At 41.3% G+C, this 14459-nt stretch overlaps 1 protein-coding gene across 1 annotated transcript in view; it reads right to left on the reverse strand.

Moving 5' to 3' along the window:
- Nucleotides 1-9870: 9870 nt before the first annotated feature.
- Nucleotides 9871-14459, reverse strand: part of csmd2 (CUB and Sushi multiple domains 2) — a 223431-nt gene continuing 218842 nt past the window's right edge. Inside the window, exon 72 of the mRNA XM_041954696.1 lies at nucleotides 9871-10005. The gene's annotated coding sequence lies outside the window, so the exon portion shown is untranslated. The remainder of the gene's footprint in view (nucleotides 10006-14459) is intronic.

Consider the following 14459-nt stretch of genomic DNA (forward strand, 5'->3'; position numbering starts at 1 on the left):
GTTTACTCCATAAAATGTCTACCACAGTTTCCCAGAGCCCGAAGTGATTACTTAAACTTGCCTTTTTTGTCAGACCAACACTCCAACATCTAAAGATATTCAGTTATTGTAAGACAAGGAAACACCAAACTCTCACATTTGAGAAGCTGGAACCATCAAATCTTTATCCACTTTGCTTGAAAAATGACTTAAACGATTAAGCAATTATCACTGTAGTTGGCAATTAATTTTTTGCAGAACAAGTAATCAATTAATCAGCTAATGGTGTCAGCTCTGATTTATTGGCATGCAACGCTTTCTTTCTCTCTGGCTGTCAGACATAACTCCTGTCTGTCTGAACACTGTTCATACGGGGTTTCTCGACTTTAAATACCTTCAAAGATTAACAGACACACATGAAAAATCAATGTCTCTGTCTTATTTAAAGCATGTTAACACATAACACATGTTACAGAAACTAAACCCACATATATGGGTTTAAAATGAATTGTGAACAAAGCAAATTGATACTAAATATCTATTATCTTGAGATAACTGTGCACATTAGGATCAGAAGGGTTCAGTTTAATTCCTCATCGTTAAAAGATGAAGAAGAGACTGAGCTTTTGCTGGCGTGAGAGCCAGTGAAAGCCTAAAAGCGTGACCGGGCTGCAGTTGAACTGGAACTACAGATCTGGTCACAGGTTCCCCGGTAATGGCGCTGCTTGTTTATCCTCCTGTCATTGATGTGAGGCTCTGGAAGTCTCACAACACGCCACATACCTCATTTTCTCATTGCCTGACCTGAGATCAGAGGTTCTTTTTCTACGCAGCGAATCGTCATGGTCAGCCGCCTATCTTGCAGGATGTGTGCTGCGGCTGTGGCGCTCAGCGGGCTGCTGCTCCGATCAGGTCGATGGTGAAGAGGGTGGGTCGAATAGCAGCTGCTGCTGCTGCAGGTAGCTCTACCTGCACAGCTCCCTCCTGGAGAACTTTGAGTGCATTACATGTATGCTTCAGACATAAGGTTATGTTCAATTTGTTTACTGTGAATGATGAAAGAGAAAACCTACATGCAGGAGGTCATTTAGAGAGCTCAACTTCAACCTCCTGGTCTCCATCAGGTGTTTGTGGGAGTAAAACAGGCAGGACAGGCAGAGCAGTAGCCGAGCTGCAGGTACCCTGATGGTGGATTTGTAGTCTCTCTGGAAAAAAAAAATTAGCTTGTACAGTGTCAGAACATAAGCATGTTATGTGATGGCTGACCCTGAGTTTCCACAATGTGCATCATCTGAAAATACAACACAACATCAAATCACAGAGAGGAGTCCAGGTCGAGGTCTTTCACCGAGTTTCAATTGATTCATGTCTGTGTTAATTTCCATGAAGGGCTGAGTTATAGTTTTTGTTAAAAATATTTATAAACCTAACTTTTAGCAATGAGAACTGGGGGAAAATGGGAAGCTGAAGCATGAAACCAAACTCTTAAACTTGGAGTGAGAAACTTGCACATATGAATGAACGTCAGGCTCTTGTCAAATGAGTTCAGTGCTGATTAAGCCTGTGAGATAAATCTCTCTGTGCTTCACAGAATACAAGAGCTTTTAAAACTGATGTCTGTGGGAGAAGGTTCTTCCTGCAGTATTGTGACGACATGACACACTTTACTCTGAAGTAGGAAGTGGGTGTATCATGCAGCAGGTGTGTCCTATAGCACTGTGCATCTGCAGGTAGACCAAGCTGGTCTGTGGCGACATTCCCATGCTGATGCACATGTAGTGATGGAGCAGGTATTGTAACTACATGGCGGAGCTGAAGGCGTCACAAGCATGATGACAGTGTTTGTGTAGTTGCTCTTTCTGCCAGAAGGGGGAGACAAAAGTTCCACACTGCAGGTTTAAGAAGAAACTTCAAGCAGAGTAAACATGATTGAAACATTTCTCCTTGGAGCACTATGACTTCTACTAAGGGTGCAGCAAAACCCCATACAGAGGCTGTGGATCTGCAAGTTTATATTATTAGCATGCTCACTTTTTCAGCCGCCAGCACACCATTAAGAGATCAAACATGGTTCCAGTTGCTCACCTGTGTGGTTGAATGTACGAGCACATACCTGCTTAACAAGAGGTCTAATATCTCTTCTTCATGAAGAGTCCAAGCGCTCAAACTTGAGGCAAAAACGTCCCATCAGTGACAACTCTGTACCATCGAACTAAATTGCATTTGTCCGAGTCCAGCGGTTTCAGTTTCAAGAGGGCAGACACCTGGGGACACAAACCGTTATATAATTGCAGGTGTTTCTTCAAATACTACTCAACCACAGTACAAAGCATTGTTGTTAAACTTTGATTTGCACGGCCAATTTCTTTTCCTACCTCTTATTTTGCCTGCGCGACAGGGTTAGAGGCCTCACTCTTCATCGTTTTGATTACTTAATGTACTATTACAAAAAAACATTTTTATCATAGGATCACTGGCTTCAAAATGTGATACAGAAAAATGTGGATTCACGAGTTAAAACACACTCAGTGAAAGCACATAGACATTCTATGAATTTATAGTTGGAACAATTATCAAAATTGCATGACACTTCTTAATGAGGAACTTGTTAATGAGTTAAACTTGTTAATGAGTTGAACTTGTTAATGAGTTGAACTTGTTAATGAGTTGAACTTGACAGGCAGAACGAAGTTAAACAATTGTGTAAATTTTGTGGCATGCTGCAGTAGCATTTGTAAGTCGTGGACCTCTTCAGTCTCAGCACTGACAGTCAACTCTATTTTAAGAACTGATTTACACATGCATACACAGTAAATATCTGTAAGTGATTAAAGGCCTCCAATTTAACACAATCATGGCTCATTACCCTGAGATTTAATCTCAACAGGCATCTCAATTGATGTGTAAGTGCAAAAGTAGTTGAACTGTGGATGAAATGCATTAAAACAGATCAGAAGTTTTGAGATTTAAGTAATTTATTGGATTTTCTACATGCTTTAATATGCAGTTTGCAGTTGCATTATTATATATATCAAAAAGCCTCAAACATGAAACAATAATCTTGAATAAAGATGGAAAAAGAATTAGAAATCTTTAAAGTAATGGGCGCAGTTTTTGTGATCCCCTTCTTTCTCAAGAAAAGCAATTATAGTCTGTTGGAAAAAACTAGTGAAACAACCCATCTGAGTCTATTATCACAAGAAAATATAGTTTTGCTGCATCTTGTAATGTATCTTTGGTTAGCTTCTTAAATAAATGTCTGTGGGATCCCGTTCTCTGCGCAAATCATGCTTAACATGACAATTATTTCCATCATTTTTGGACAACATTGTACAAAACTCCATATCTAGATACATATATGTCCATGCTACTTCTTTAACTTGAATCAATTCATAGTTACAACACAACAAGCTGTTTGACGCTAACATGTCACCTCACAAACACCTGACAAACGTGTTAGCATGTAGCTGCAGCTGTTTACATCTTCAGCAGACACGGAGCAGCTGGAGGAAATACGATTTCAGTGTCGTCTGAGCTGCGAGAGTCTCCACTATGCTCACTCGCTAGCTGATAACTTTACTTGCCTGTCGTTGGGTGCTAAGAGCTAGCTAGCTAGCTAAGAGCTTGAGAACCGTTTAACTACCAAACTTGCTAATGAGTTGAGGACTTGACATGTAGAACAAAGTTGGATCCAGCAGTTATGGAGCAACATTATCATTGACTTAAAGTCTGCTAGCTGGCAAATTGAAGCTTTTTTTGCTCTGTTTTTGGTCTCTGCCAACCTCAGAGGGCTCCATTAAGGCTGTACTATGTTCACCAGACAGCTTGGGGCACAGTGGATTCATTGGACGTTTTTTTATAATTATTGTTTCTTTTTTGCTAAAAACAGAAACATTTGAGCAGAGGGAGTGAACCAAAACAGCAAAGTAAGATAGATAGATAGATATAGATGTAGCTTTTATGCGCTTTAAGGTCTGTGTCATATTGAGGCTAACTGATATTAGCATTCAGTTAGCACATTGGTGTCCATCAGCTTCCTCCTGATGGCTTTCAAGTAAAACTGAAAAGCTTGAAACAACAAAAACGACTCCGCCATTGTTGGCTCTTGTACTTTTTCACCGTCAGAGGAAGTGTTTTGGAAGAAGCTGTCTGTTTGTGTGACCGCCTTTCATTCGCATGCATAGCAAATGACATGAAAAAGTTATTACCCGCTCAAGTTTGTCACAACACGTTCAGTGCGAAATAATCAAAATGAAAACATCTCATTCAGCCGCCTCATCAATAGCTCTCTCACCCACTGATCTGACATTAATTACCCTGATAATTACACAAATGTGCTAATGAATCAATTTGACAGTCACACATGGGAAGCCTGCTTGTTTCAAGTTGACTGAAAAGGAGGGATGAGTGGGAGAGACAAAGGAAGAACAAGAAAAAGGAGAAGAGAGGATTCTCAGTCTGCTTCCACGTTTGTGCATCTCCTCCTGATGAGCCTCTCTTATTATTATCCCATCACGCCATAGAGCCCTGACAGTTCCCTGTTAGTTATTGTCCTATTGCTATGAGTCAAGGATGGTGGTAATTGGAGATCCACTGTTGATTGTTATCATGGAGCTTGGGTTTTCTTTTTACTCATTCATTATTCAAGATAATGAGAAGTTTTCTCTCATTCCGAGACTCACAAGCACATTATCAGTCTGTTTTTTCCTCTGCTTCCTTTCTTTATTAAACCACTGCATTATTCGGCACAAAGACGGGCTGAGGAGATTATTGTTGCTCCATTCTTTACCAGCATGAGTTTGCAGCTTCGGCGGGGCAGTAACTGAAAACACGGAGATGTATAGAACACATTCAGATCCAAATGAAGTAGTTGACTAAACTAATTGAATTTTAAAAAAAGGATTTCTAAAATTGAAATTGATTACAGTGTACCTTTATATTATTATGGGCTCATGACAACAAGAGAAATCCCAGATTAGGGAGCTTGCTCTGCAGAAACGGCAGCGATATTTACTCATAATTACCACGAGTCGGCCTTCCCATGGTGCACCGGCTGCAGTAAGTGAGCCAGCCCCCCTGCTGACAAATTCAACTGACAGAGCAAATATATACTTCCTCTCATCAGTCAATCCCTTCATCCTTGGTCCAATGTCTTCTGGGACAGCGGAGGGTGGATTTTGCCTGATATTAGCCAAGGCCCGGGCCAGCACGCTGGGGGGATTTGCGAGGGTAAACCCCTTGCTTTGATGTCTCCTCGAATATCCCGGCTTGACACAGTAAAAACAAGGGCGAGCAGGAAATTGAGTGGACTGATCCAAAAGAGATGCCCCTTCTGACCCTGCTATCAACAAACACAGGGAAAGTAAGTAACAATGGTAAAAAAAATAGATTGTAATAATGTCGTATTATTACACTAATTCAGTGTTGTGCTCATTACAAAAACAGGAGTGTTTAGTGCTGGAAATTATCCATATCCACAACATATGTACAGGACTATCAGAGCAAAAGCAGCTGGAAGAAGAAGACATGGAGATCTGTGTGTTTAAACATGGCATCGACCTGCTAAACCTATTATTCCTCAAACGCCACACACAGCCTCTCTGAATTCGAGTAAATGGTTCATATGAGACGGGGACTTGCTTAGTCCCAAATGATCTTTGCAATTAATTGTACAGTCTTGTTTTTCTGTGTGCTGTAATAAGCTCCTCTTATTAAAAATAAAGCAACAATGGGAACGTGGCTGCCGGACACCTGGGTAATTGGAGGAGGCTGTCGTCTCAGGCGGGGTGGCGGCGGGGTGTGTGGCTGTCAGCGTGATGCGTCAGACTCGGCGCAGCCATAAAAGTGACAAAGCTAATTGTCGTCTCGCATCTCCACGCTCAAAGAAACTCCCGAGACCTCTGAAAAGCTTTTTCTCTCCCATTCTTCTTCCTCAGAACTTCTCTCATTGATATTAAAAGGCCTGAGGGAGACATTTGGGTGGCGCGGCAAGAGAAAAGCAGTAAAACTGATGTTGACGTTGCACCGTCTCCCGCATGCCGGCTGGGATATTGCGAGCGACTCAGGCTGTAGTGAGGAAGAATTATCACGCCATCGCGTCGGCTCATGAGCGCAGCGACACAGGAAGTGATCGGGGAACTTCGCAGAGGCAATATAGCACATGAAGAGAACTGCCCGCGAGCCAGAACTAGCGACTTATAAGGCACTTTGATTCCCAACCCAGAAACCCGAGAGTGGATCTCAGCACGGCGCCCCACTTCATATCACAAACGGAAGGTATTACAAATGTAAGTTCGAGTGGATACAGAGTGCATTTGAGCAGAATCAGATTTTAATCTGATGAAGAGGCAATCGCAGAGAGCGCTTTGAGTTCATAAGATGGCGGGCGTATGATTTATCGGCCTGGAAACGAAATCAATGGCTTCTTTTTGATCTGCATCGTCAGTCGGTGATAAAGTGGAGCAGCGGGTAAGTTAATGCTCCGGCATTGACTCGGGACACAAACACTGAGGCCATGAACATTTTTTACAGTCCAGTCCTGAGGACGGAGGGCTAACCGGCTGCTGTGAAGGAACACTCTCGCAGGTCAGGGCGACTCGACAAGGTTTGATTAATCGCCGTGGGAAACCTGGTCGAGAACAGGAGTGACTAATGACCCGTGTATGGCTGTTGATTTAATCAATCAAGAAAAGGCTGTAACCTTGCCAGTGCTCGGGCGAAACACAGCCACACACACACGCGCACGCTCGCTTATTTGAACCAGCAGGAGCAGTCGTTCAAATATTTCGTGTGATATGGAGCGCGCTAGTGCAGCCGGAGAAGTTCAATTAGGGGCTTTTTTTGACAGATTACCACAGAAATCACACACCCCCCTTCCTTAACACCATATAAGTGATTAAAAGTACTATACATACAGAAATGCCCTGAGATGGTACGAGAAATCATTATTATATAGTAACAAAGGATGCAGAAGAAAAAGAAAAAGATTTGTGATTAAAGCTTGTTTTCAGCCTCTTCACAAAGTGTTACGCGTCTCACTTCTGTATTAAAGATAAGATTAGGGCATTTTCTCAGCAGGCTATTAGTACTTCAAAAATACAAAAAAGGGGCTGCAAGGCATTTTCCACCGTTATCAACTTTGCTGCAGTGAAAATGAGAACTAAATGCAATTCTGGAGGCGTGCGTTCATGCCTACACTGTCACAATATAAAATACATTAAATCATGGAATGCAGAGAGGCCCAGACTGTTTTTATGACGATGATGTCGAGATCAACAATGCATTATTTAGTATGTTAACTGCCGAGATTTGGGGCTTTTAAAATCTCATTTTCTGTCTCCTGCTGTGTTTTGAAAACTTCACATTTGAGGCAGCTCAAACATTTACAGCAGCGCGGCCGTAAAGAGCCGGGCCTCACGCTGCAGACTACTTAAACATAAACCAGGGGTGGAGGAAGTACTCAGATCCCTCAATTCAGTAAAACTACAAACACTACAAATGAGCAACTTCTCTGTTAAAAGTAGAAGTACGGCATTGAAAATGTTACTGAAGTAAAAGTATGTAAGTGTATGTAAATCAGGAAAATGCAAAGTACCTGAAGTATTTAAAGTAAAATCACGAGATTATTATTGCACATGTATTTTGTTGAGGTGGAGCTCATTTCATGCAGGACGGCAGCTAATCATTATTTTCATTACGGATTAATCTGCTCATTGTTTTCTCCATTAATCGGTTTGTTTGGTTTGGAGAAATTCTGAAAATATGAGAAATGTCCACCACAACTAGCCCAAGGTGACACCTTCACAGTGCTTGTTTTGTCCAACCAACTGTCCACATTTTACAAAAAAAATATTACAAATAAAATTATTAAAGCAAGTAGAAGGAAAAGTAGAAAATCTTGACGTTTGTGAGGCTGAAACTTTTCTGCATTAAAAATGAGGAATGAGAAAAACAGCTGATTGATAATCAACTGTTTCAGCTGTACTTGTAAAACTGCTGCGTAGTTTAATTTATAACAAGAAATATTCTATATGCGCTTCATAGATTTTGCAGGGAAAAAATGTATTTTGTAAAGTAACTTAAGCTGGGAAATAAACGCAGGGATGTAAAAGTTATATTAAAGTAAAGTACATGAGTAAATGTATTCAGTTCCATTCCTCCATTGATACTGACTTTTTACTATGGCTCCTGTATGATGTTACAGATTTGACTCTACCAAGATGGAGGCAGTATCAGATCACTGCACCTGCTTTCTAAACACTTTAAACAGGTTAGCTTGATTCAATCAAGGTTGCCATTGGAGTAATACAATCCAATTAAGATTTCCATTACTTTCAATTTTATTCCCATCACATATTTCAAGCACCTACTGAATGTGATTGGTTTTTCTCTGCACCAATAAGATGTTGCCTGTAGTCTCCTTCAGATTACATTCAAGTTATTGAGCAAACAATTGGATCTCATTGTGACATAACATATAACATAATGCTACGCAGTGAAGATTCACATAACACTTAACTGAAACAATCTGGAAAACACAGTCTAGTTTTCATAGTATGAGAAGCACAGTAACAGTGTTAATGCTATTTACAGGTGACGAATCGGTTCTGTTCTAATGCGCCAGCAAACGATGACATGATGACACGATGCGGCAGCGAGTCAGCATCCACACCCATCATCTGCTTCATCATTTTCACTTTTCCCACTGTTACGTCTGTATACAGTGAAAATGGGATACGGTGGACACCTGACACGTGATCAAATTGCTTGATAACTACATTAAATGGGAAAATTCAAGATTACATTTCACAGAATAGCACAGTACAATCTGTTCTGCGATAGCTAGTTATACTACAGTGACTTCCTGTTTAGATAGTTAATTGCTTTTCAACTCAACAGATGTTTCCTAGCAACTGATTTACACATTACCAGCCTTTACTTTAGTTTTAATGGTGCAAACCCAATTTACTAAATCACCTGTTTGAAACTAGCTAGATGTTACAGGACTTTAAACACAGACTTGGTAGCAGACCTACAAATAGCTGGTGTAACCCACTGCTGGAGAAACTGTGTCACTGTGAGCCATTAAACCTTTAAAATTGTTATTCATGTCAACATGAAGCCAGAGACGCCTGAACAGGCAAGTATCAATGCAAGAGTGGAGGCGGGACATCACCATGCTGCACAAAGGATGTGACGTTTGTGTGCTGTAAGAAACATTAATCCCCGCCATGATAAGTGGAAGCACATATCTTGGCAAAGATACGAGAAGCTGCACCGGGAACTCTGGTTATATACAGTGACACTGCTTATTATCCCCAGAGGCTTGTGCATGATTTGCTACTGGAGTCCGGCCTTGGGGCGACAAACGCATGCAGTCAATAAAGACCCCGATGGAAAGTAGGTTTTATATTTTATTCCAAAACCTTCAAAATAAGTTTCAAGTTCAAGAAAGTAGAATAAGCTTAGACACAATGCAAAGCATCATATACAGACGGATAAAATACATTTTATATATTGCAGACAAGCCATGGTGGGTCTTACATATGTACAGTATGTATGTAAACTTTTATGTACAATCTTTTTTACATATACAAAAGCCTTGTTTCTATTTTTCTTTGTATATATATTTATATATATATATATTTATATATAGAGATTTTTCATATACTCCCCACTAGCATTTGTACTACAATAATGAAAAAGAAAAACATTTACATATATGTCAATCCATTTTTTCTTTTTATATTACAAATGTATTTTCATAAAAATATATCTCTGTACAAAAAAGGTTTTTTATTCGTGAACACTTCCCCTCTTATAGTTGCTCTCTGTAGTTACACACAGTCTGCTCAAGTCCGCGTTAGTCCACATCTTTACAGGAAACCCTTTTGGTGTACAGCAAGACAGCGACACTGAATCTTTGTCTTTCACTGTTTCGTTGTTTTGTTGAGGCGTTCGAGGGCTGCGTCGATCGCGCTGAGGCGCTACTGGCTGCCGTGAGAGTTAGTCGAGAGATCTACTGCGCTGGCGTGACATAATGTTTGGGAGAGGAAAAAAACAAAAAACAAAAAAACATGGGACCTTGTAATAACTTTGTTGCTATGACAAACATACAGGACTATAAAGTCTGTGGTGATAAAAAGCAGCTCTCTGTAAATATTTTGCTATATTATACTCTAGATAAATTGGACATTCTGTTTTTATTCCGAGGATGACACATTTTGGTAACACATTTTTCATTACTGCAGACACACAGAGGAGCAGTTGTGGGATTACAGATATTGAACACAGTATAGATAAATTCTGATGCACTCAGTGAAATGAAATACATTCAGTAGTTTTTCAGTAACAACCCCACTGATCCGATCCCAAATCGTGGAACTAACAGTCCATTCTTATCTCCATTTACAGAATCAAATCCATCTGAGCTCCAAAGCCTCCCTCTCCCCCATGCTTGAGTCCAGCAGACACGCTGAAATGGGCTGAATAGTGAAGGCAAATTGTATGGGATGGGCCTGAAAAACACAGCAGTGAGCGTGGCTTCGTTGTAGCCGTCAATATGCGGTGACAATGAAGGATGGGAGATTACAAGTGATGGCTGATGCGGAGTACGTCACGCAGCACGACTGGCGGATCACTTGGCTTTTCGACGCGTGTACGCCGCGGCCCGTGCTGGAGAGTGAGAGCTCTGGCTGCAGAGAGAAAATTGCGAAGCTTTCGGTCTCGTCCCTGACTGTGAGAGAATTCGGTGAACTCAATGGGAACTCAAAGAACATAGCCGTGGTGTGCTTCATTATAGAAGAGATGGCGAGCAGGAGAGGACTCAGAGCTGTGTCTGCCTGATAACGAAAATGAACCCAGGATGAACAGAGTTTCTGTCTTAAAATATGCAAAGAGAACCAGGAAGTAGCCAGCTGCTATCAAGAAAGACTCTCTTCACACTCTTATAATACGGCTCCATCCAGAACTCACTGATCTTCATTTTCATAGAACTGCACTGCACTTTCTTTGAGAACTTTCTGGACTAACCCAGATCAGTTAAAAAGAAAATATTTCTGTAGATGTAGAGCCTATTAAGTGAAAACTCCCATTTCTGCAAAATTACAAGCATGAATTTTTGAAAATGTCTTGTTCCCCATTAAAAACTTTTCTAACTCTTGGAACTAGATGAAGCAACATTGAGAACTGATTTAATCTGTTTATCTTAATTTTGCTTAATTCTAATTCGGCTGAATGTGGATAACTTTCTTTGGTTGAAAAGGTTAACTTTTTTTAACTCTCGAAAACACAGACAGCACAAACAGTCAAACATGCAGACAAGCACATAAAATCCACGAATCCTCGCACACCGAAGCACAGTACTAATGAGCTCGTTGCTCATTTAGGAGGGGCATACAAACGAAGGTTCCTCTGACATGATCCTAACGAGCTCAGTTTTTTTTCCCCCCTGCAAGATCAAAACCACGATGCCAAGAGCTCCCAGTTTTTTCTGCAGGTGTGTGTCTGTGTGTTTGGGTTACACAGACGGACTGAAAACCAGAGAAAGACCTCTAATTTCATATCTGACACAAAGAAGCATTATAATCCCCCCAATCCTAGCAAAGAAATGACGAGGTTTGCCTTTCCAAACACAAACAGCCTCTCAAGCAGGTTCATCGTATCATGGGGTTGTACCAAGGCACTGTAATGAACGTAAAGTGCTTATTGGAGACTGGAGGAGGTTAAAAAAAAACATGGAGAGGGAGTGAGTCTGGCGCTTTAAAACCATTTCTGAATTTCGTGAGACTGAGCCCTTGTGTGTAAAAACAATCATAGCTGTGTGAGCTTCTTTATTATGTTTGTCCAAATCTACAGTCTAAGTCTAGTCAAATAGATCGCTTCCATCTAAAGAGTCAGGACATCATGTCCGATCTCACATTTGTTTGTTTAATACTCAACGCAGCTTAATAACGCATTGCAATGTGTGTTAAACGTTGCCATGGGAGGAATGAATGGAAAGACCACTTCAGAGTGGCCTTAACAGAACCTAACTGGAATGTAATGAAGCTGTCGACTCGGCTGAAATATCTGGAGCAATTTTCAGAATGAGAATAAATGAAATGCACAATGCAACAGCCGCACAAAACTATGAGAACTGAGTACCAATGTCTGCAAGATAATGGGAGTGCAACTGCTCCTCTCCCCCTGAAATCTCCAGGGTAATTCAATCGTTTCCCTTTCCATCAATTCAGGACCAGAGCAGGCAAGGGGCAATATTCTATCTGTACTGTCAAGATAAGCGAGAGCTTTAAAAGTAATAAAATTGTAAAAGCAATTACTGACCCACAGCGAAACTGATTGAAGGAACAATACAGTGATTGGTTTCAAAGGCCGGGGTTTCTGAGGGAAATTATGCACTGTAGGTGATTTTAAAGACTTCATTAATAAAACCTGTTGTACGGAGGTTGATTTTGGCTGTGAAAGCCACTTTGCTGCCTTTATGTTCATATAATGTATATGTTAATTTACCAAAACAAATCCATGCAAGTCATATTTCCTGTCAGAGAGTACACGGTGAATCAAAGAAGAAGAAGTATGGATGTTTTCGACAGCTTTTTTTTTTTTTTTTTTTGGAGTCAAATGTTACATAATTGAGGATCCGTCCTGTCAGTGATAATGGTGAGATGAATTCAGGATTCAACATGGGTTTGACGGTGAAGCAGGGCTAAATTAACGCAAATTGCATGTAATGGCTCAATTTGCAGCGGTGAAATTTGAGCACTATTCACCCCACTCAGCATCCACAGGATACACAGGTATGGGGACAGTAAGTGGTAAATAGCCGGGAGCAGGGCGTTTGAAATCCAGCAGGCTGCCGTCCCTCGGCTCTGCCGCTCACGTACATTTTACACACACATGTTAACGGTCACAAAAGCATTAATGTTTCGAATCCTCTCTTCTCCTCAGGCATGCCACAAACCAGGGGGAGTCCTGCTGTCATCTCTGATGATAGTTCCCTCCGTGTCGCACTTTTAAAACAATGTTTTCTGTATATCACTCCTCAGCTGCCACAGGTTTGAGGAGCATTAGCATTAGAGGCATAAACACTGTATCTTATTTATCATTTCCAATTTAATGCATGGGAGTAATCAGCATGCCGGCACCTCCCCTGCGGTCACGGCTCTGAGGAAGCCTTCTGCAACGCTTTCCATGACGAGCGAAGACAAAACAAAGCAGCCCTGCTCTTTTTCAGAAGGATGGAGCTGTCAGGAGTTAACTTGGAGGAAAGGACCTGAACGTAATCCGGGGGAACAGATCACTGACTCATCCATTCTTCAGACTGAAACCCCCTCAGTTGAACATTCTGAGGGAGTTCAAACATGACCACACTTTGATCTTTGTTTTCCTAAGGCCGAGTCTTAGGATCTCATACTGCATCTTGATCTCAGGGATAATACAGTACGCACCACCTTAAAGCTGCAGGAGCATGTGAAGGTGGATCCGTCAGTAAAAAGAAAGTCAAAAGCGAAGAATTTGATGTCCGACTCGCAGTCTTTCCACAGAGAATGTGCCACTTGTTGCCGTGTAACTTAATGCTACAGCTGCTTTTTATTTGAGGAAATGAAGGAGAAAAAAAATGGAGATGTGGTCCCAAGGTGTTCATAAATCCATGGAAATAAACTGTATCGCAGTTGCCATCCCTACTTTGACCCTCAGAGCGACAGTGGCAGCAAGGTCGTAACTGATGCTTACGCGGAGCAAATCTGAGAGCACTGCCCCTAGCAAAACATTTTTATTTAGGTGCATCGGTTAGAGAGGCGGATCTGTTCATCCTTTTCAGTCTCTCCCACCTACAAAAATGCAAAGCGATTGCACGTGAATCACCGAAAACAACGAGAAAGCAGATGGAAGATGTTTGTTTCATTGTACTGGTGTCCGGAACGTCCCGGTCCTCAGAATTTCTTTCAAATAAAATAGAACAAACATGGAGAAATTCTTTCAAATTAGCTGTCACGTGGGCCAAAACTGATAGGAGATATTTTGGGCAGACTGCAGATGCAACCGCCACACACATGCACGCCGTCTCTCTCGCTCACAGATACACATAAATTCTCTCCACACCCTCGCTAAGTGCTTTTTTTCAGCTGCCCCAGCTTCCTTTTAACCCCTGCTCTGGACACAGCTGCCTCAGCAAGCAGAATTTCATCCCTGCTTTAAAAAAAAAAAAAAAAAGACTGAGACATGCTCAAAAAGCAACGATAGAATGTGTGTCCAACATGGCCCTCAAAACGTACTGAATGTTTAATTCATCCCCAGCCAGAGACTCACGGCCTCCGATGAAACCTTTCAGCAGTCTCAGGAGCAGACGGTTGGGGAAAAACAAAGTTCCCAATTACTCATCACAGAAAGCAAGCAGCGTATAAAAAGAGAGAGAGAGGGAGAGAGAGGGAGAGAAAAAAAAAGCAAATGTAAAACAGAGAGAAGAGTGAATCGAAACA

This window comes from Chelmon rostratus, chromosome 16 (genome assembly GCF_017976325.1).
Source record: "Chelmon rostratus isolate fCheRos1 chromosome 16, fCheRos1.pri, whole genome shotgun sequence".
Lineage (NCBI taxonomy): Eukaryota > Metazoa > Chordata > Actinopteri > Chaetodontiformes > Chaetodontidae > Chelmon > Chelmon rostratus.